General features: G+C 34.9%; 1 protein-coding gene across 9 annotated transcripts in view; it reads right to left on the minus strand.

Annotated features, from left to right (window-relative positions):
- Positions 1–23,405, minus strand: part of CCSER1 (coiled-coil serine rich protein 1) — a 1,251,132-nt gene that overhangs the window by 1,096,473 nt on the left and 131,254 nt on the right. The window lies entirely within an intron of this gene.

A 23,405-nucleotide genomic window follows, 5' to 3' on the forward strand; every position in this document is an offset into this window, starting at 1 on the left:
AGACTACATGCAGAGAAAAGCAGAAGCAAAGAAAATTTATGAACCATATTAATGTCAGGGTATTGATGATGAAGACAAAGAAGAAGGACGAGGAGAAGGTGGCAGCTGCAGTTCATTAATTGTGATGCACCACGTACTTGAAACAGGTTATCTCTTTTAATGCTTGTAACTATAGAAGTAGATATTACTATGGTCACTTTACAGCAGAAAGGTAAGTTGCCTACATCACTCAGCTGATAAGTGCTAAAGCAGGACTAAGAAACGAAGCATTATCTAACCACAGGGTCAGTTCATAATCAGCATGGTATATACTGCTTTCACTAGAGTGAAAAGCCAAGAGCTTAGGCTGCCGAAGGCCCAGATATGTTTCCACTTCAGAAATTACTAGTTGTATGGTAGGTCTTTCTCTTACGGTGACTGCTATTTTTCACTGGTTTTTATAATGTGCCATGATTTGTTTCCTATTTTGTATTGTTTTGCTTTGTTTCTAAATTTCACTTAATTCCTTAACTATAACGTGCACACCCCTGCTTTGTCAACTTGAATCATGCTGTTTCTTTCTGTTATTTATTGCAACCAAAGCTATCTGACAATAATAAATACTACATAAAATGACAGGCCCTCCATTTTATCATTCTTGCAGATAAAGTATTAGATTGATCAAGTAAAATACTTTCATGTCCTTGAGGAAGTGTATGACAAAAACGGAAAATATTTTCTCTTTCACATACGCATTTTTAAATATTTGATATTTTGTTCTAAATGATATAAAATCAATTTGCCTTTCATGATTTTTATTGGATGATCTTTAACTGCACTCATTGAATTTGAATTTAAATCAAACTATGTGTGAACCACTTCTAAAACATTTAAGCATCCTTGCAAGGCTTTAGCTGAAGAAAGCTTAAAATACAAAGACATTTTAGTTTGTGAAGTCTTTCATAAATTAAAACTATCTCACTTTCCTCCCAGCTTAGATGTTCTGAAATGGATACAAAAAATAATACAATTTTGTTTACACTTTCACTCTTAATAATGCTTTAATTAACATCATTCTCAGCTGTGATTTTATTTATAGGCAAGATTTATTTCCATTCAATGCCCAGTGAATAATTTTGCTCTAATAAGAGCATTATCAACCACAATGATTTGCAGCTGGTGGTGAACCTATGGCCTTCAATGTATTCATGTCAAGATATTTACCACTATTTTTGAAATATCTTCAGAATTTATGTATACTGAAATATTTCTTGACCTTTTTTTTAGTATTTCTTACATTTATATCAGCAATCAAAAATAAAAGAGTGAATAAATCCCATGTCTCTTAGGCAAGTATTCAAAGGACTTAACTAATGAAAAATTTTCAGAAAAAAGAATTACAATAAAAGTCTTAATGAAAACAACCAGACTTCCGTTTACAATACATATGTGCTACCAATATATCTGTCTTAATTTAAGTAAAAACATCATAGATACACAGAGATATTTATACATTGAATGGGATGACATGGAATAGATATAAAATCTATTGGAGATAAAAATCTTTTGTTTCACTTTATCCGCAGATAGTCTTTTAAATGAAGTTCTTTATTCCAGCTAAATGAGAGAGACAAAATATCTATAGGTTGGAATTATCCATATTCTTGATAAAGACTTTAAAATCTATGTCTCATATTTCATTCTCCAATTGCATTGACTACTTGCCACTTTCTGTTCGCTTTCACCATCAAGGCATTAGCAGATGTAGAACCATCTGCTTGGAATGCCCTTCCAGTAACTGTGATGTGGTAAAATTCCTATTTCTACAGATGGTCCCTTCCAGAATGCCATCTCTGATCCCCCTTCCTACTCTCTTCCATTTTGGACTTAGCACTCCTCCTTTATGCATCCTCAAGTATTACCTTACATAGTAAACATCTGTTTACCTATCTGACTTTACTATTTTACCTTAAGCTTCTTTTTTTTAAAATTAATTTTATTTTTGGTTTCATTGGGTCTTCGTTGCTGCATGCGGGCTTTCTCTAGTTGTGGCGAGTGGGGGCTACCCTTCGTTGCAGTGCGCGGGCTTCTCATTGCGGTGGCTTCTCTTGTTGTGGAGCATGGGCTCTAGGCGCATGGGCTTCAGTAGTTGTGGCGCACAGGCTTAGCTGCTCTGCGGCATGTGGAATCTTCCCAGACCAGGGATCGAACCCGTGTCCCCTGCATTGGCAGGTGGATTCTTAACCAATGCACTACCAGGGAAGTCCCTACCTTAAGCCTGTTAATGGCAAAGGCCATTTTTGCTTTGCTTTGAGACCCCAGGTGCCTAATACACAATTAATACTTATAGAGTCAATGGATTTCATAAAATGAAGTTTTCACTTGAACACAACAGTATTTCAAACACAAACATATTTTCTGTCTCACTACCAAAAATGAAATGTTACAATTTTGAGGTTAATTATGTTGAATTACAACTTTTAGAGTCATGAGTTAACTAAAAGTTTTTCAAACTGTAAAATCAATATCTACAATTTGCTCACATTTGAAGACAATGTTATTAACAAGCTGAATAACAATATATCATCAAATCAACAATGAATTTCTTAATTGGCATGGTTGAGAAAGATGTAAATTCTAGTTCAAGGGGTTTTATGGGTCATTAATTTGTTACTTATTTAATATTAGAGTAAAAGTAAAATACCTTAAAGAAGATATACCGAAAAAAATTATACTTTTTTTTCCATAATTCCAAAGGCATTAACCAAGACATAAAATAACCTTGAAGGGTTTCACAGCTATTATCTTGGAAACTGATTACCATATGCAAAAACAGGTATGTCTATCTGTGCAGGTAAGAGAAACAAAACAAAACCCCCTTAATCTTTTTCTTTCCTGTCATTTTTCTGTTTTCCTAGAATTTGGACAGCCCTATTTTTCACTATGAGCCAAAGATGATGGAGGGACCTGATGTCCCATATCTGAGATAGTAGTGAGTATCCTTTGTCTCTCTCCCAAAATTAGTGGTATATTATTCCAAAAACAAGCCTACACAAAGTACCCTTTACACAGACATGCAATCAGCATAAAAAAAATTTTGGTTTCAAATCCAAGCTCTGCCACTTACCAGTAGCATGAATGAGAACACAGATAGTAATTATTTTATAGTGATTTTTCTTTAAGGATGGAAGGTACAACATCACAAAGAAACTTAACACTCTGCTTGGTATAGAGTAAATATGCACTTTCTTCCTTTTTTAATGAAATGCATTCAAGCAAGCGGTGCATGATGTAACAGCACATAGAGTGATTATGAAAATGAGCTACTTTTCAAAATCTGCCCCAATCACTGTTTAAAAAATCATCAAAAATTTTGAGGGGAGGTGGAGGTGTATAAATTGGGGTCAGTGTTCTAACCCCTTATGATAAACATCCCTAAAGTATACATTTTTATTGGAATTTAAAAACAATGACCAATATTTGGTGTTTGTGAGGAATGTTACATAAGTTAAATACAGTCTGTTCTATTCTCTCTGAGAAAAGATATCAGAAAATAACCAGGTAGAGCCTAAATGAGCACACTTAAAAGAAAATCAATGATACATTGTGAAAATGGGAAAAAAAAATTCACAGAAACCAAATACTCTCTAGGTAACAACTTTCAACATTAAGAAAGCAATGGCAGAAAAGAAATCATATGAAAACATATCAAAGGACACTGATGAATTTTCACCAAAATTAAATAGATAATAGCTTGAATAAGCTTCCAAGTCAATCTTATCTAATTATGTCATTTTGATGAAGATTTCAATGAGTCCTGATAGGTGTTATGGCTTAGCTGGAAAGCCCTCCAGCTCAGATTCTTTCTATTACAAAGTTCATGCAATTTACATCTCAATAATCTTTTTTATAAAATTGAAGTATAGTTGATTTGCAATATTGTGTTAGTTTCAGGTGTACCACAAAGTAATTCAGTTATATTTATATATATTTTTTAGATTGTTTTCCATTATAGGCTATTACAAGATATTGAATATCATTCCCCATGTTTTACAGTAAATCCTTGTTGCTTATCTATTTTATATACAGTAGCATGTATCTGTTAATCCCATACTCCTAATTTTACTTTAACTATGATGTAATTTATCTTTAAATGTATTTCTAAAATGTTTTATTGTTTTCATTTAAATAAATATGGAACTAATAGAGGCATTTTTAACGATACATCACTGACACACGTGGACAAGGGCCACTTCAACCAGCAGGGTTAGTGAGGACAATATGAGATACATTAAAAGGATGACTGATCAGGACCAAGTGGGTTATTGATCGGTCACAGGGAAGAGAATGAGACTGTCAGCCAAAGATAGCAAGAGTTAGAAATCACATAATTGATTGGATATGTTTAATTAACAATTTATTAAATTTGCATATAATTTAGCCACACTGAGTACAGTAAGTTATTTCCAACTATAAAGAAGAAAATAATACAAATAACTGCGTATATCAGAAATGCTTGCTTATATCAAAATGATTTGACCCTAAAAATTGCATGTAAGCGGAGACAGATTGTCCCTTACTGGATCTGTAAATCAATAAATCAATCTCCTAGGTAAAAAGAGAAAGAGAGTACATGGTGCTAAATTGCATGATAATGGGAACAGTTACATATAGGGAAGGGGAATATATTTCAAAGAGATTATTCTAGCAGGAATTAGGGAAGAAGATGCATTCCTTGTCTGAATTAATAGAAGGACAGGGACCATAATACATATTTAGAAAGACATGTCATCTTGAAACCCAGCCAGATATAATCTCAGTTCTTCATTGACCAGAAGAGACAACAGAGGGAGAAGAGAAACATAGAGAGAAAGAATGGATTTTGACCAGAAGTTAGACAGAAGTTAGTAGTGAAAGAAGAAAAAAGTCTAAAAGTCGTATCTACATGTGACCCAGGCTTAAGTAAATAATGAGACTACATTTATAATTAACGTTATAGTTTATGTTCTGGCATTTATACACAATGAATGCATAACTGTTAAGAAAGAAGACTCTCACGCAAAAATATCTCGATTTGAATTCAGCATTACACCTAAGAGCTGTGTGACTTTAGAGTGGCTTAAAAAGTTATTTAACTCCCTGAACCTTCATGAGGATAATAGTTGCAACTACCTTAAAGATTTTGTGATGATCTAATAAGTAAAACCAAAAAGCACTTAGAACAAGGTCTAGCACATGACAAATGTTTAATAACTATAAATTATCAAGAAAAATTAACCATACTTGTACTATTTCACAGCCAAGTACACTTTAGTTAGCTTATAACCTCCCCTAACTTCTCTCAGCTGAAGTTCTAATTCTGTCTACTAGTAGACAAATAATACTGTCATTTCCAGTCAATCTTGAATAGGACAAAAAGAAAGGTTAGAGGCCAGAGTACCCATATGTCAATGGGCTTGGGGCTTGGAATTAATATGCTAATTAATACACATATATTCATTTCAATTTTTTATTAAATATTAAGCTCACTTATTCAGTATTATTTTTTTTACTTTCAACAAAATAATCCAGACTTAAAGAAGCAAATAACTAAAATATTATGAATATGCAAAGACTGTCTCAGACCCTGAACATGATTCTCAAAAGAGTGAATTTAATAAATTTGTTGAACAATGAAAATGTCATAACAAGTATGCAACTTTAGAGAGGATAGCACACATCCAAAAGTATATATGTTTGTTAATAAAGAAAATTTTATTACTTCTTACATTGGAGAATTTGGTTTGGTCTTAAAATATTATTTTGGAAAAAAAATTCCTCGCAATGTTGTAGGTTAGGTTTCTTAGAAGCAGAGCCTAAGCAAGGAATTCTTTTTTTTTTTTAACATCTTTATTGGAGTATAATTGCTTTACAATGGTGTGTTAGTTTCTGCTTTATAACAAAGTGAATCAGCTATATATATACATATATCCCCATATCTCTTCCCTCTTGCGTCTCCCTCCCTCCCACCCTCCCTATCCCACCCCTCTAGGTGGTCACAAAGCACTGAGCTGATCTCCCTGTGCTATGTGGCTACTTCCCACTAGCTATCTATTTTACATTTGGTAGTGTATATATGTCCATGCCACTCTCACTTTGTCCCAGCTTACCCTTACCCTCCCCGTGTCCTCAAGTCCATTCTCTACATCTGCGCCTTTATTCCCGTCCTGCTCCTAGGTTCTTCAGAACCACTTTTTTTTTTCTTTTAGATTCCATATATATGTGTTAGCATACGGTATTTGTTTTTCTCTTTCTGACTTACTTCACTCTGTATGACAGACTCTAGGTCCATCCACCTCACTACAAATAACTCAATTTCGTTTTGTTTTATGGCTGAGTAGTATTCCATTGTATATTATGTGCATGTCTTTATCCATTCATCTGTCGATGGACACTTAGATTGCTTCTGTGTCCTGGCTATTGTAAATAGAGCTGCAATGAACATTGTGATACATGACTCTTTTTGAATTATGGTTTTCTCAGGGTATATGGCCAGTAGTGAGATTGCTAGGTTGTATGGTAGTTCTACTTTTAGTTTTTTAAGGAACCTCCATACTGTTCTCCACAGTGGCTGTATCAATTTACATTCCCACCAACAAGAGGGTTCCCTTTTCTCTACACCCTCTCCAGCATTTATCGTTTGTAGATTTTTTTTTAATGATGGTCATTCTGACTGGTGTCAGGTGTTACCACATTGTAGTTTTGATTTGCATTTCCCTAATGATTAGTGATGTTGAGCATCCTTTCATATGTTTGCTGGCAATCTGTATAACTTCTTTGGAGAAATGTCTGTTTAGGTCTTCTGCCCATTTTTGGACTGGGTTGTGTGTTTTTTTTATATTGAGCTGCATGAGCTGCTTCTGAATTTTGGAGATGAATCCTTTGTCAGTTGCTTCATTTGCAAATATTTTCTTCCATTCTGAGGGTTGTCTTTTCATCTTGTTTATGTTTTAGCAAGGAATCCTTATTCAAGCAATTTACTAGAGAATTACTCTCAAGAGAAGGTAAGGAAAGAAGGCATGATAGAACAGGGGTAAAGCTAATCAGGGATGTGGCTGAAAATGACATCTAGCTTCAGATGAATCCCATGGGATCTGGAACACTTATTAATACCCCGAGACAGTGGCAGGTCCTCTGTATTCCATGCCAGTCAACTATTTGTAGATTTCTCTAAGGAATGGGAAAAATATTTGAAACATATAAAACTGGCAAAGGATTGATATCTGGAATATACAAAGAATTCTTATAAATCAGTAAGAATAAGACAATTCAAACAGAAAAATAAATGGGCAAAAAATATGAACATGCAAATCCCAGAAGATATACAAACTACCAGTGAATATATAAAAGCATATTGAAACCCATTAGTAATTAGAGAATATAGAAAGAGCTCCTACAAGCCAGTAAGAAACAGACAACACATAGGAAAAAAGGTAACAAAGAATATAGACAAGAATTTCATGGAAGAAACACAAATCACTAATCAACATATGAACAGATATTTAACTCCATTATTAATCAAGAATACCACAGATACTATTTTTCACCCATAACATTTTAATACTAAATAATATCAAGTTTGAATGAATGAAGGAGCACCTATAGACACTTATGAAGGAGTCCAAATTGTTAAGATCATTGTAGAAAATTATGTATCAAAATATCAAAGTAAGTAATTTCACGTCTCAGCATTTACCTTAGAATAATACTCACATATCTGCACACAGAAACATGAGAAACATATATAGAGACATTCAAGGCAGGTTTATAACAGTTGAAATTAAAAATAATATAAATGTCCATTAATAGGAGACTTGAAAAAGTAAAATATGGTATTATCTATTCCACAGCATAACAGACAAGAACTAAACACATAGGGTAAAAGATATCTGACAAAAAAATTTCCAAGGCATTTAATTAATAAAATCAAGTACCTAACTGATATGTTATATATAATTTATGTAAATTACAAATGTATTATGAAACTTTTTAAATAATAAATATTCTACAGATACATATGTGTGTAAATGCATAGGAAAAAATCTGGAAGGATGTACTTCAAAGTGTGAACAGGAATTATCCTTGAAGAGGGCTTTTGTACTGGGGGTTGTCATCAATGGGGGCACCAATGTAACAAATAATATGAAGTTTCAACAATGAAAATAAATTCATGAATCACTTTTATAATTAAAACTTACAAAATTCAAATTAAAATAGTATAAAAACATATGGCCTATCAAAATTACATAATAATAGGCATGTAAATGTGTTAGAAGTAATTTGAAGGGTATACAAAAATAAAGTAGCTGCCTCTGAAAGAGAATGAGAATGTGGGAAATTATTTTTATAAAAATAATCTGACCAAATATGACAAAATACAAAAATCAATTCTGAGTGTTTTAATAAACTCTTCAAATCTTTTAAATTGTAACACGAAGTATTTAAATAAATAAGACTTACAGAAGTGCCAAGAATCCTTACATTAATATAAGGACTTTGTATTTTTCATGAACCTACATTCTTAACACTAAAATTCATGTTTTATGTGACCATCAGTCCAAAATGTATGTTTATAAATTGAAACTTACTTTTGTAAAAACTCAAATTATATTTCATTTCACTATTGAAAGCTACTTCCATCCTTTAAAAAAAAATCACTATTCCTTTACCATATGATAATTCATCTAACTGTTGTCAGTGATAGTTCAGACACAAATAATTTGTTCTAGGCTTTTCACAATCTTTTTAATGTTTTAGTATTTCCATGATACAAACATTAAACCATGACAGATTATATAGTTGGCTAATAAACTGGAATTATATGATTTGGAAGCATGTGACATTATGACTTTTACTCATTAACAATAAATTGATGCCATTATATAATTCTTTCAAAGGTTAGTAAACGAACCAAACAAGTTGGTTATTAGTTCAAAGGAATGCTTCATTTATAACAGTTTATTTGTTTTCTAAATACTAAAATCACTGGATTTGCCTCAAATTTTATTTTTTTACTAAAAAGGAAATGACCAAGTTTAAAATAAATAACCTGTAGTTGTGCAAACATACCAGCAGAGGGTGCAGAAGATCCTCCTTTTAGGCAATAGTCAATTTTTTTTCTTGTAATTTTCAAAACCAATTTAAGATTTATTGGACAGTTAATTAAAAATATCACAAAGACTTTTATGTAAATGAAAAATTAAAGTCTTAAAGTCTCCAAATGCACTTTCAAATTAAATCTTTTTTTCTAGCAAAAATAAGAGTTTTTTAGTTTTTAACTTTTATATAGACTACATTAATAAGGCATCTGTTAAAGGAAATTCACATTCATATATATCAATTCAAATTTATTATTTATTTGCCAACAGTTTTTCATTGTTTTTGAAACAATAGTAGATCATATGTTGCTTTGTAGGGAAAAAATTAGTGCAAAAGGTGTATGAAGCTGGTAGCATATCTTGTTCCTGTTATATGTTGTAAATATCTATCACTTAATTTAAAAATTTTTCTTACAATATTGCACAGAGCAGCTCATGGCCACAGACACAAATATGAATAAGGAAAATTATGTATCAATGTAAGATAATACAAAAACTGGAGGAAAAGAATTTTTGAAATACAAGTTAGAATATATATTAGGAGATTAAATTTAAAAGTTAATACACTCAACATTCATAAATATGTGTATGTCTGGGTCTGTGTACAAAATATCAGTAATACAGACACTTGACAATACAAATCAGCATATGGAGTAATACAGAATCGAACATTTCAATGTATGGTCCAGTTCAAATATAAATATTAGATGAATAAATTGAAAGTCAGTATTGGTCTGGTAAGGGGGAAAAAAAGAAATGAGTATATCTGCAAATCATTACTGCCTCGCTTTTGTTATAAATACTGTTGTAGTTGTATTCTTTATGATACAAATGGTAGCGTATTAAAGAATATACCAATTTCCATTCAGTTATACGTTGGCTTGAAGTACAAATTCTGTCAGAATCATTTTTAAAACAGAATCTTAGATTTGTCCTTTTTTTAAGTGTTGTTTCTGAACTCAACATATAATGGTCACATTCAGCAATGACATTGTTTCACAATATATCTGTGGATCTAATTTCTCTTGAACTGCTTCCCCATTCATAAAACTAGAGGACTGAATAGATGAATTTTGTGAGGCCCTCTAATTCATTAAAATACATGCACAAAATCTGTGAAATGCAGGATACATACACACACCTGACAATAAAATGTCATTCTGAATATCATTTTTTCTAGTTCAAAGTTAATAACAAACTAGATTCAGTATTGTCCCATAAATAGGAAGATAAAAATAATGTCCCATTATAAACAAACAGATATAGTGTATTTTATAAAAAAGAGAGCAAAAGTACATCTGGGAATGTAGTCTGTTTGTTACATGATAAAATTAGAAATATGATAGTAAGTTTCTTCCACTTACCTTGTATTTGCCTATGTAATCACTGAACTTGACTAAATCATATACATATTTTCAAACTTTCATTATTTAAAATTCTGGTTTTTGTAATTCATGAATTAGAACAGGGGCATAGATTTTAGAATCTAGGGGAAAAAGAGGCATGGCTTTTATTTCATATGATATTTTAGTAATAAAATCCTCAGATATAATATAGTATCAGATTGAAATTATTTCAGATTATGTTGAGATAAATTTTAAATTGGTAGAAAAGCCTAATATTAAAACAATTAATAGATTTACTCTAGATCCGTAAAATATAATTAAAAGATTTTATTAAATGTATTAAAGCATGTTTTATTCCCTAAGTTGTTAACTTAAAATTTTATTTATTTTAGGAGGAATTATATAACATATATTACAACAAAGGGACATAATAAATTAAGCCCGTTTCTTTCTTAAAAAAAAAAAAAAAACTTAAACTTTGTTAATAAATTTACTAAGTTGTCTTGTGAGACTATGGTCCCACATCAAAGACCGCCATAAGGAATGACTAACTGATACTGAATGTATACTGAGTTATACTGTTAAATTTGATAGAACAATTAGTAAAAAAGAACCCAGGAGAGAAGGACCTATGCTTATGCCAAAAGGGTTCTAGCTGTAGTAGCTGGTAGCAAAGGCGATGTGCCTGACTTGAGTTGCCGCTACATGGAGATTTTGCATCTTGGAAATTGTGAGTTCTGCTTTGGTGAATAACTACTGAATAGAATTAGACATTTGGAAGACGTACTTCTCTTTGAGGATGAAGAAACTGAAATCCAGATTGGTTAAGTACCTCAATCAAAGACAAATAGCTGCACTAACATTTATAGAGCTCAGTGTTCCTGATAATGGAATTAACTAATCCAAACAAAAGTAGAGACTCTGTCATTGCCAGAGACATGTCCTTATTTAAAACAAACAAAAAGATTCTGGCTCTATAAGCATCTGATACATCTATATAATATTGTTACCATTTTTGTATAACTTTAAAATAAGTTTTCTTTTCAAGAAGCTACATTAACATAAAAGATTTTTTGTTTCCCTTATGTGGTTTTTTAAAAAATTTAGTCACATGTCACTGGAAGAGGTGACCTCACATTTAGTGAGTGCATATGTTATTTCATTTTAATCCTAACAACTTTGTTAGGTAACTATAATTATTCTTATCAGATAAACAAATGTGGGGTCTGAGAGGTAAAGCTGAGATTTGAATCATGTATTTATGATGCTGAAGACAAATTGTGAATTCATATCTTTCTGCCTCGTATTATAAGATATTAAATGACACTATTCTTAATGCTATTGCTGCACTAACAGTGTGTAATTGGGAGAGGCTTAGTATTCCAAATCAGTATTCCAATGACAGAGCCACTGCCAGGTATCAAGAGGAGTTTTAAATGACTCTTAAGTTAAACAACTGGTCACAGGAATATTAATTCTGCAGAAAGAATGCATCCATTAGCAAAGAACGTACAAAGTGTTGAGTTCACAAGCAAAAGAGAGATGGGGGCGGGGAGGGAGGCAGGAGAGAAAGAAATGGTTGTGTCATCCTACAGACTCTCCTAGGCCAACAGTTCCATGTCCAAGATTGAATATTAAACAAGGGCGTAAGTAGGATCTGAGAACATTTTGTGATTCATAATAAAATATGCAAAGAAAGGAGCAGCCATCCAAGATTAAAAAGAATAAAGAAAGAATGTCATACAACAAGCAGAAGGTTCCCCAGAAACTGAAATAAGAACCTATAGGGGCCCCTGCTTGCTTTGCTTATGGAGAAACCACATAACAGCATTTGGATACCATGTCATGTATATAGCATAGCGTATACAGTATAAATAAATAATAATATAATGGATTACAGAATGAGGGTCAGAGCTGTCTCAAAATATTTTTTTTGGCTTCCTTCTCAACATCTTAAAATCTCGTTCTGGTTTTGTCCTGTAAAATATATAGGTTAAATTTCAGAATCCACATTTCTGGTTTGGATTCTGGTTTCTACACTCACTAATTTTGTTTTTATGTTTGCTTGTTTTTAGCATCTTTATTGGAGTATAATTGCTTTACAATGGTGTGTTAGTTTCTGCTGTATAACAAAGTGAATCAGCTATACATATACATATATCCCCATATCTCCTCCCTCTTGCATCTCCCTCCCACCCTCCCTATCCCACGCCTCTAAGTGGTCACAAAGCACTGAGCTGATCTCCCTGTGCTATGCGGCTGCTTCCCACTAGCTATCTATTTTATATTTGGTAGTGTGTATATGTCCATGCCACTCTCTCACTTCATCCCAGTTTACCCTTCCCCCTCCCCGTGTCCTCAAGTCCATTCTCTATGTCTGCATCTTTATTCCTGTCCTGTCCCTATGTTCTTCAGAACCATTGTTTTATTTTTTAGATTCCATATATATGTGTTAGTACATGGTATTTGCTTTTCTCTTTCTGACTTACTTCACTCACTCTGTATGACAGTCCCTAGGTCCATCCACCTCACTACAAATAACTCAATTTCGTTTTACACTCATTAATTTTGAAAAAACTACTTAATCTCCCTCTTAGCCTCAGTGTCACTATATGTGAAATGATGAAATAAACAGCACCTGCCATAACAGAATTAACTATTATGAGGGTTAAAAGAGCTAATGTGCGTTAAGTGCGTAGACCTGTGTCCAACAGAGAGGAAGCACACAAAAAATGTTAGCGATTTGTATTACTACAAAATTATATAAAGTGAATCCAACTTTTCTATTTCAAGAATTTGAAATAGAAACCTATCCATCTCAAGAATGTGATGCCTTGAATGGGAAATCTATTGAAGCAATACTCTTTCTAGAATTTTCTCTTAATAAGGCTTCTTTGCTTCTACGTGAGCTACAAGTTAAGACAGCATGTATCAGGACTTCCCTGGTGGTGCAGTGGTTAAGAATCCACCTGCCAATGCAGGGGACACAGGTTCGATCCCTGATCCCGGAAGATTCCACATGCCACGGAGCAACTAAGCCCATGTGCCACAACTGCTGAGCCTGCGTGCCACAACTACTGAAGCCCATGCACCCTAGAGCCCGTGCTCAGCAACAAAAGAAGCCACCACAATGAGAAGCCCACGCACCACAATGAAGAGTAGCCCCTGCTCGCCGCAACTAGAGAAAGCCCGCACACAGCAACGAAGACCCAACACAGGAAGAAGGAAGGAAGGAAGGAAGGAAGGAAGGAAGGAAGGAAGGAAGGAAGGAAGGAAGGAAGGAAGGAAGGAAGGAAGGAAGGAAGGAAGGAAGGAAGGAAGGAAGGAAGGAAGGAAGGAAGGAAGGAAGGAAGGAAGGAAGGAAGGAAGGAAGGAAGGAAGGAAGGAAGGAAGGAAGGAAGGAAGGAAGGAGAAAGAAATTTTAATTAAAAAAAGATAGCGTGTATGTGGATGAGTGTATATCTAAGTAGAATAGGATCATAACCCTCCACCAACCCTTAGGAAAAAGAACTGTACTGCTAGCCTGAAACTGAGGAAAGATAGAGACAATAAATCTGAACATTCTATGTGAAAGACAAACTCTCTTTTTGTTTTTCTTCTATTCAAGTGCATTTTATGCTGAGATTATCTTGAATAATTTTATGTTGATCACATTATTTCACACGATAATTTCAAACTTGTTCTATTAAATTGAAAATCTATATAATCCTTAGCACACTTTAAACACTAACAATTTTCCCATTAGTTTAAATATGGCAAAGGACGTATTTTTCTGGCAAGCTCTATATGGTGTATGTTCTTTAAACATATTTTCATTAATACTGTCAAGCAGCATATTTAGCTCATTTGGTTTAAGGAAAAGAGATGTAAATGTATTATTTCACTATAATCTAATTGGAAAAAGCAATCCTCATTGTCACACCAACCAGCCAATGAAGATTCTTCTTCAGAAGCAAAGGTTTAAATCGTCAAATAAACCTGTTAACGCTCCAAGTAAATATTCTCCCTTACTCATTTCTGGAATCTAACAGAAAAAGGAGGAGGGCAGGTGGAGGGAGGAAGGAGGAGGGTGACTTGGAATACTCCTCTTCTGTGAAATAAGACGTCGTCCCCTGCAACATTTCTGTAGGAAGTGCTCACGGGACTCCCTGAAGAATTAAAACTTCGACCGATACCCCGGAGATTTTTAAAAACTAGACAATACATCCTATAAAGATTCAGAAGAGATGAGAAGCTTGCCTTTTTATTCTTTTTTGTAGACTGGGAGACTGTGAAAGGCAAAGTAAGGAAGATGAACTGGCAAACATCAGAAGCTTCTCAAGCAAGGAAATTATATGGAAAATCACAACTGGAAATTGAGGGTCGAGAAATTAATTCTCTTAAATATATGCGTGTACATGGAGGCCAGGAGAAGATTGTGAGACCCTGGGTTATTATACTACAGTCTGCATACCACTGCTCTAGCATACACAAAGTGCTCAGTGGATTCTTCTATGCAAATAATTCAAAAATGGGAGCCACACTGTCTTCTAGGTATAGAGGATGCAAAAGAGAATAAGGGACAATAGGTCTTTTTTTTGATGGAGCAACTATTGCGCTGAGGTAGACAGAATATAAGCAAGAAATCAAATGAACAAGATAGATCTTGGATAGTCATATATATTACATAAAAAATAATTGTGGGATCACAGTAAAGTGATAAAAACTGAAGGGGAAAGTGTGGAGGTGAAGATATTTGAGATGAATGAAGATCAGTGAGAGAGCATTTCCAGCAGAGGCACCATCAAGGACAAACTCCCCAGGGCAAGCCTGAGTTTGCAAAGGAATGAGAGTATGAGATGAGGCAGGTCAGGAAGGTAGAGTGCCAGATCCCATAAGGCCTCACAGACCATGGTAATATGCTTGGATGTGATTCCAACTGCTAGGGCAAGCCCATCAGCGAGCTAAAAGAGATACCCTCTTGGTGGAGGGTGGGTTGTACGAGTAGCCAGCCAGTTAGAAAATTACTGCAATAGTCAAGGGAGAGATGATGGTGGCCTGGCTTGGATAGTCATAGTACAAATAAACAAGGTAACAGACTTGGTTATCTTGATGGGAGCACCAAGAACTGCTGATGGATGGGATGGGAGGGGTGAGAGAAAGAGAGGAATCAAAGAAGATACCTAGGGTTTTTGTCTTCTACTTTTTTTTTATATATTGTTGTTAATTTGTTTGTTGTTTGTTCTAACTGGGGAAAGAAGTGCTACTCAAAATGACCATCATGATAGTAAAGTCAATATGGAATAGATAAATGGAAAACAGATACCCAAAGTCTTAAATTATGATGAAATATTGTCTCATAAGTAATATGTCTTTTTCAAATTGAAAATAAAGTGTTCCAACAATATAGCCTTTAAATATAAATTCATTTCTGATCACAACGTTAGAAAATTGGGAAATATGGAGAATACAGGAAAATATAAAAACTGAAAAGCATCCAATCCCATCCATGGTGCTCAGCATATTTTTTTCTTCTTTTAAGTTTTTAAAATTTTTTATACAGCAGCTTCTTATTAGTTATCTATTTTATACATATTAGTGTATGTATGTCAATCCCAATCTCCCAATTCATCCCATCACCACCATGCCCCCCCACCACTCTCCCCCCTTGGGGAAAAGTTACATTTGTTCTCTACATCTATATCTCTATTGCTGCCTTGCAAAACCGGTTCATCTGCACCATTTTTCTAGATTCCACACATATGCATTTATATGTTTTTCTCTTTCTGACTTACTTCACTCTGTATGACAGTCCCTAGGTCCATCCACGTCTCTACAAATGACTCAATTTCGTTCCTTTTATGGCTGAGTAATATTCCATTGTATATACGTACCACATCTTCTTTATCCATTCATCTGTCAATGGACATTTAGGCTGTTTCCATGACCTGGCTATTGTAAATAGTGCTGCAATGAGCATTGGGGTGCATGTGTCTTTTTGAATTAAGGTTTTCTCGGGGTATATGCCCAGTAGTGGGATTGTTGGGTCATGTGGTAATTCTATTTTTAGTTTTTTAAGGAACTTCCAAACAGTTCTCCATAGTGGCTGTATCAATTTACATTCCCACCAACAGTACAGGAGGGTTCCCTTTTCTCCACACCCTCTCCAGCATTTCTTGTTTGTATTTTCTGATGATGCCCATTCTAACTGGTGAGTTGATACCTCACTGTAGTTTTGATTTGCATTTATCTAATAATTAGTGATGCTGAGCAGCTTTTCATGTGCCTCTTGGCCATCTGTATGTCTTCTTTGGAGAAATGTCTATTTAGGTCCTCTGCCCATTTTTTGATTCAGTTTGTTTTTTTAATATTGAGCTGCATGAGCTGTTGATATATTTTGGAGATTAATGTTTTGTCTGGTGATTCGTTTGCAAATATTTTCTCCCATTCTGAGGGCTGTCTTTTCCTCTTGTTTATGGTTTACATTGCTGTGCAAAAGCTTTGAAGTTTCATTAGGTGTCATTTGTTTATTTTTGTTTTTATTTCCATTATTCTAGGAGGTGGGCCAAAAAGGATCTTGCTGTGATTTACGTCAAAGAGTGTTCTTCCTATGTTTTCCTCTAAGAATTTTATAGTGTCCAGTCTTACATTTAGGCCTCTAATCCACTTTGAGTTTATTTTTGTGTATGGTGTTAGAGAGTGTTCTAATTTCATTCTTTTACATGTAGCTGTCCAGTTTTCCCAGCACCACTTACTGAAGACACTGTCTTTTCTCCATTGTATATCCTTGCCTCCTTTGTCATAGATTAGTTGACCACAGATGCATGAGTTTATCTCTAGGCTTTTTTTCCTGTTCCATTGATCTATATTTCTGTTCTTGTGCCAGTACCATATTGTCTTGATTACTGTAGCTTTGCAGTATAGTCTGAAGTCAGGGAGTCTGATTCCTTCAGCTCCATTATTTTCCCTCAAGACTGCTTTGGCTATTCGGGATTTTTTGTGTCTCCATACAAATTTTAAGATCTTTTGTTCTAGTTCTGTAAAAAATGCCATTGGTAATTTGATAGGGATTGCACTGAATCTGCAGATTGCTTTGGGTACTACAGTCATTTTCACAATATTGATTCTTCCAATCCAAGAACTTTGTATATCTCTCCACCTGTTTGTGTCATCTTTGATTTCTTTCATCAGTGTCTTCTAGTTTTCTGAGTACAGGTCTTAACCTCCTCAGGTAGGTTTATTCCTAGGTATTTTATTCTTTTCTTGCAATGGTGAATGGGATTGTTTCCTTAATTTCTCTTTCTGATCTTTTGTTGTTAGTGTATTGGAATGCAAGAGATTTCAGTGCATTAATTTTGTATCCTGCAACTTTACCAAATTCATTGATTAGCTCTAGTAGTTTTCTAGTGGCATCTTTAGGATTTTCTATGTATATCATCATGTCATCCGCAAACAGTGACAGTTTTACTTCTTTTCCAACTGGGATTCCTTTTATTTCTTTTTCTTTGCTGACTGCCGTGCCTAGTACTTCCAAAAATATGTTGAGTAAGAGTGGTGAGAGTGGACATCCATGTCTTGTTCCTGGTCTTAGAGGAAATGCTTTCAGTGTTTCACCATTGAGAATGATGTTTGCTGAGGTTTATCATATATGGCCTGACCTTTATTATGTTGTGGTAGGTTCCCTCTATGCCCACTTTCTGGAGAGTTTTCATCATAATGGGTGTTGAATTTTGTCAAAAGCTTTTCCTGCATCTATTGAGATGATCATATGGTTTGTATTTGTCAATTTGTTATGATGGTGTATCACATTGATTGATTTGTGTATACTGAAGAATCCTTGCATCCCTGGGATAAATCCCACTTGATCATGGTGTATGATCCTTTTAATGTGTTGTTGGATTCTGTTTGCTAGTATTTAGTTGAGGATTTTTGCATCTATATTCATCAGTGATATTGGTCTATAACTTTCTTTTTTTATAGTATCTCTGTCTGGTTTTGGTGTCAGGGTGATGGTGGCCTCGTGGAATGAGTTTGGGAGTGTTCCTTCCCATGCAATTTTTTGGAAGAGTTTGAGAAAGATGGGTGGTAGCTCTTCTCTAAATGTTTGATAGAATTCACGTGTGAAGCCATCTGGTCCTGGACTTTGTTGGAAAATTTTAAATCACAGTTTCAATTTCATTTTTTGTGATTGATCACTTCATATTTTGTGTTTCTTCCTGGTTCAGTCTTGCAAGGTTATACCTTTCTACGAATCTGTCCATAACTTCTAGGTTGTCCATTTTATTGGCATAGAGTTGCTTGTAGTAGTCTGTTAGGAGGCTTTGTATTTCTGCAGTGTCCGCTGTAACTTTTCCGTTTTCATTTCTAATTTTATTGATTTGAGTCCTCTCCCTCTTTTTCTTGATGATTCTGGCTAAAGGTTTATCAATTTTGTTTATCTTCTCAAAGAACCAGCTTTTAGCTTTATTGATCTTTGCTATAGTTTTTTTGTTTCTATTTCATTTATTTCTGCTCTGATCTTTACAATTTCTTTCCCTCTACTAACTGTGTGCTTTGTTTGTTCTTCTTTCTCTAGTTGCTTTAGGTGTAAGGTTAGATTGTTTAAGATTTTTTTGTTTCTTGAGGTAGGATTGTATTGCTATAAACTTCCCTCTTAGAACTGTGTTTACTGCATCCCATAGGTTTTTGATCATCGTGTTTTCATTGTCATTTGTCTCTAGGTGATCTTTGATTTCCTCTTTGATTTCTTCAGTGATCTCTTGGTTATTTAGTAACATATTGTTTAGCCTCCGTGTGTTTGTTTTACATTTTTTTCCCTGTAACTGATTTCTAATCTCACAGCATTGTGGTCAGATAAGATGATTGATATGATTTCAATTTTCTTAAATTTACCAAGGCTTGATTTGTGACCCAATATGTGATCTATCCTGGAGAATGTTCCGTGTGCACTTAAGAAAGTGTAATCTGCTGTTTTTGGATGGAATGTCCTATAAATATCAATTAAATCTATCTGGTCTATTGTGTCATTTAAAGCTCGTGTTTCCTTATTAATTTTCTGTCTGGATGATCTGTCCATTGGTGTAAGTGAGGTGTTAAAGTCCCCCAGTATTACTGTGTAACTGTCAATTTCCTCTTTTATAGCTGTTAGCAGCTGTCATATGTATTGAGGTGCTCCTATGGTGCTCCTATATGTTGGGTACATATATATTTATAATTGTTATATCTTCTTCTTGGATTGACCCCTTGAGCATTATGTAGTGCCCTTCTTTGTCTCTTGTAATACTCTTTACTTTAAAGTCTAATTTGTCTGATATGAGAATTGCTACTTCAGCTTTCTTTTGATTTCCATTTGCATGGAATATCTCTTTCCATTCCCTCACTTTCAGTCTGTATGTGTCCCTAGGTCTGAAGTGGGTTTCTTGTAGACAGCACATATATGGGTCTTGTTTTTGTATCCATTCAGCAAGCCTGTGTCTTTTGGCTGGAGCATTTAATCCATTCATGTTTAAGGTAATTATCAATATGTATGTTCCTACTACTATTTTCTTAATTTTTTGTGTTTGTTTTTGTAGGTCCTTTTCTTCTCTTGTGTTTTCCACTTCGAGAAGTTCCTTTAGCATTTGCTGTAGAGCTGGTTTGGTGGTGCTGAATTCTCTTAGCTTTTGCTTGTCTGTAAAGCTTTTGATTTATCTGTCAAATCAGAATGAGATCCTTGCCAGGTACAGTAATCTTGGTTGTAGGTTCTTCCCTTTCGTCACTTTAAATATATCGTGCCACGTCCTTCTGGCTTGTAGAGTTTCTGCTGAGAAATCAGCTGTTAACCTTATGGGAGTTCCCATGTATATTATTTGAACCTTATGGGAGTTCCCATGTATATTATTTGTCATTTCTCCCTTGTTGCTTTCAATAATTTTTGTCTTTAATTTTTGTCAATTTGATTACTATGTGTCTTGGCATGTTTCTCCTTGGGTTTATCCTGCCTCGGACTCTCTGTGCTCTCTGGACTTGGGTGGCTACTTCCTTTCCCATGTTAGGGAATTTTTTGACTATAATCTCTTCAAATATTTTCTCAGTCCCTTTTTATTCTCTTCTTCTTCTGGGACCCCTATAGTTCGAATGTTGGCGCATTTAATGTTGTCCCAGAGGTCTCTGAGACTGTCCTCAATTCTTTTCATTCTTTTTTCTTTATTCTGTTCTGCGGTAGTTATTTCCACTATTTTATCTTCCAAGTCACTTATCCGTTCTTCTGCCTCAGTTATTCTGCTAATGATTCTTTCTAGTGTATTTTTCATTTCATTTATTGTATTGTTCATCTCTGTTTGTTTTTTAATTCTTCTATGTGTTTGTTCTTTCATTCTTCTCGGTCTTTCTTAAACATTTCTTGCATCTTCTCGATCTTTGCCTCCATTCTTTTTCAGGGATCCTGGATCACCCTCTCTATCATTATTCTGAATTCTGTTTCTGGTAGGTTTCCCATCTCCACTTCATTTAGTTGTTTTTCTGGGGTTTTATCTTGTTCCTTCATCTGGTGCATGGTCCTCTGCCTTTTCATTTTGTCTATCTTTCTGTGAATGTGGCTTTCTTTCCACAGGCTGCAGTCTGCCCTCTGTTGCTTCTTGCTTCTGCTGTCTGTCCTCTGTTGGATGAGGCTATCCTGTTAGTATTTTTTTTTTTTTTTTTTTTTGCGGTATGCGGGACTCTCACTGTTGTGGCCTCTCCCATTGCAGAGCACAGGCTCCAGATGCACAGGCTCACTGGCCATGGCTCATGGGCCCAGCCGCTCCATGGCACGTGGGATCCTCCTGGACTGGGGCACGAACCCGCGTCCCCTGCATTGGCAGGCAGACTCTCAACCACTGCACCACCAGGGAAGCCTCTAGTATACTTTTAAATGCAGGGAATCTTCACTTCACATGGCACTATGTTAACTGAAACATATACATATGGGAACTGCATTCTCACTCTATACAATTCTGTCTTACTTAACTCTCAAGAGTCTCAGTTAACACAGTAAGTAATACAAAGCCTTGAGGAAGATCTACTTTCTTTGGTAATTTTTACATCATTGAGATAAAGTGTATATATAATGCTATATTTTCTAAGCAATTTCTCACATATTATCAACTCTTCATAAATGTTTAGATGGTGGGTATTTCTTAAGGGGAGTTACCATAAATTACTTAAGGGTAAACATTTAGGTAGTTTTAATCATTTCTTTTTAAAAAAGCAATTTTATATTAAACTATTATAAAGGTAACTAATCCATTTTATTCCTAAATAATAATTTGATCGCATTCAATACCCCTGTTATGGGCTTTCCAGATTTTGGAATTTTTATTAATGGAAGAACCCCATGTGATGTACTGGATTTCAGTCCGAAGGCTGTACAGCTTCTATTATCAGTGCACCTGGACCAAAGTCCTACATGTAAATCTCTTCTTGGTAAGAAATGAAGCTGTTCTGAAGCCTAGAAACTCTTTCAGGCTATTAGAGTATCATTTAGTAAATAACCATAGCCACACACTATGGCTGAAGCCACCAGAGGCACAAGTGTCTAATCGCACCACGTTTATTTGTCCTCAAGATGTCTCTCTCCCACTCTGCAATGATTAATTCACTTGAGGCCACATAAAGTAAGAGCAGTAGCAGTTTTAAAAATCAAGCAAAGAAAGCAGGCAACTTGGTGAAGAGTACTGACACAGAGACAGGACATTTCCAAAGAATATAAATCTGTTTACAAGTAAATGATTCAGCATACTTTATATTAAAATCTCCTACAAAGTGGGGGATAGGTACTAGGCATAAAGGAGAATGCAAAATACATGTAAACTTGCTTACTCCTGCCCTTAAGATGTTTATAATATAATTAATTAAACTTATATAAAAAGAAAGAGAGGCCAAATGTTAATGATACTGTGGCACTGACTGTAAATAAAATTACAGTTCTGAGAAGAAAAGAAAATGATACACTGGAGAAGCAGACTATTAATAAAGAAGAAAACAAAGGCATGAATATTTGAGACCAAACAGTCTTCATAATGTTTTTGAAATTTCAGGGATTGAGGAGTTCATTTTTTTTTTTTTTTTTTTTTTGCGGTACGCGGGCCTCTCACTGTTGTGGCCTCTCGACCATTGCGGAGCACAGGCTCCGGACACGCAGGCTCAGCGGTCATGGCTCACGGGCCCAGCCTCTCCGCGGCATGTGGGATCTTCTCGGACCAGGGCCCCCTGCATTGGCAGGCGGACTCTCAACCACTGCGCCACCAGGGAAGCACCTGAGGAGTTCATTTATCCAACAAACATTCATTGAAGGGATGTTCAACATCACTAATCATCAGGCAAATGCAAATCAAAACCACAATGAGCTATCACCTCACACCTGTCAGAATAGCTATCATCAAAATGAACACAAATAACAAATGTTGGCGAGGATGTGTAGAAAAGGGAACCCTCGTACACTGTCGGTAGGAATGTAAATTGGTGCAGCCACTGTGGAAACCAGTATGGAGGTTTCTCAAAAAATTAAAACTACCACATGACTTTATAATAAACAAAAACACTAATTCAAAAAAATACATGTACCCCAATGTTCAAAACAGCATTATTTACAATCGCCAAGATATGGAAGCAACCTAAGTGTCCATCAATAGATGAATGGATAAAGAAGATGTGGTATATACATACAATAGACTACTACTGACCATAAAAAAGAATGAAATTTTGCCATTTGCAGAAACGTGGATGGACTTGGAGGGCATTATGCTAAGTGAAATAAATTAGACAGAGAAAGACAAATACTGTGTGATGTCACGTATATGTGGAATCTAAAAAATACAACACACTAGTGAATATAACAAAAAAAAAGCAGACTCACAGATATGGAGAACAAAGCAGTGGCTACCAGTGGGGAGATGGAAGTAGGGAGGGGCAACATAAGGGCAAAGGAGTAAGAGGTACCAACTCT

This window comes from Pseudorca crassidens, chromosome 4 (genome assembly GCF_039906515.1).
Source record: "Pseudorca crassidens isolate mPseCra1 chromosome 4, mPseCra1.hap1, whole genome shotgun sequence".
Classification (NCBI taxonomy): domain Eukaryota; kingdom Metazoa; phylum Chordata; class Mammalia; order Artiodactyla; family Delphinidae; genus Pseudorca; species Pseudorca crassidens.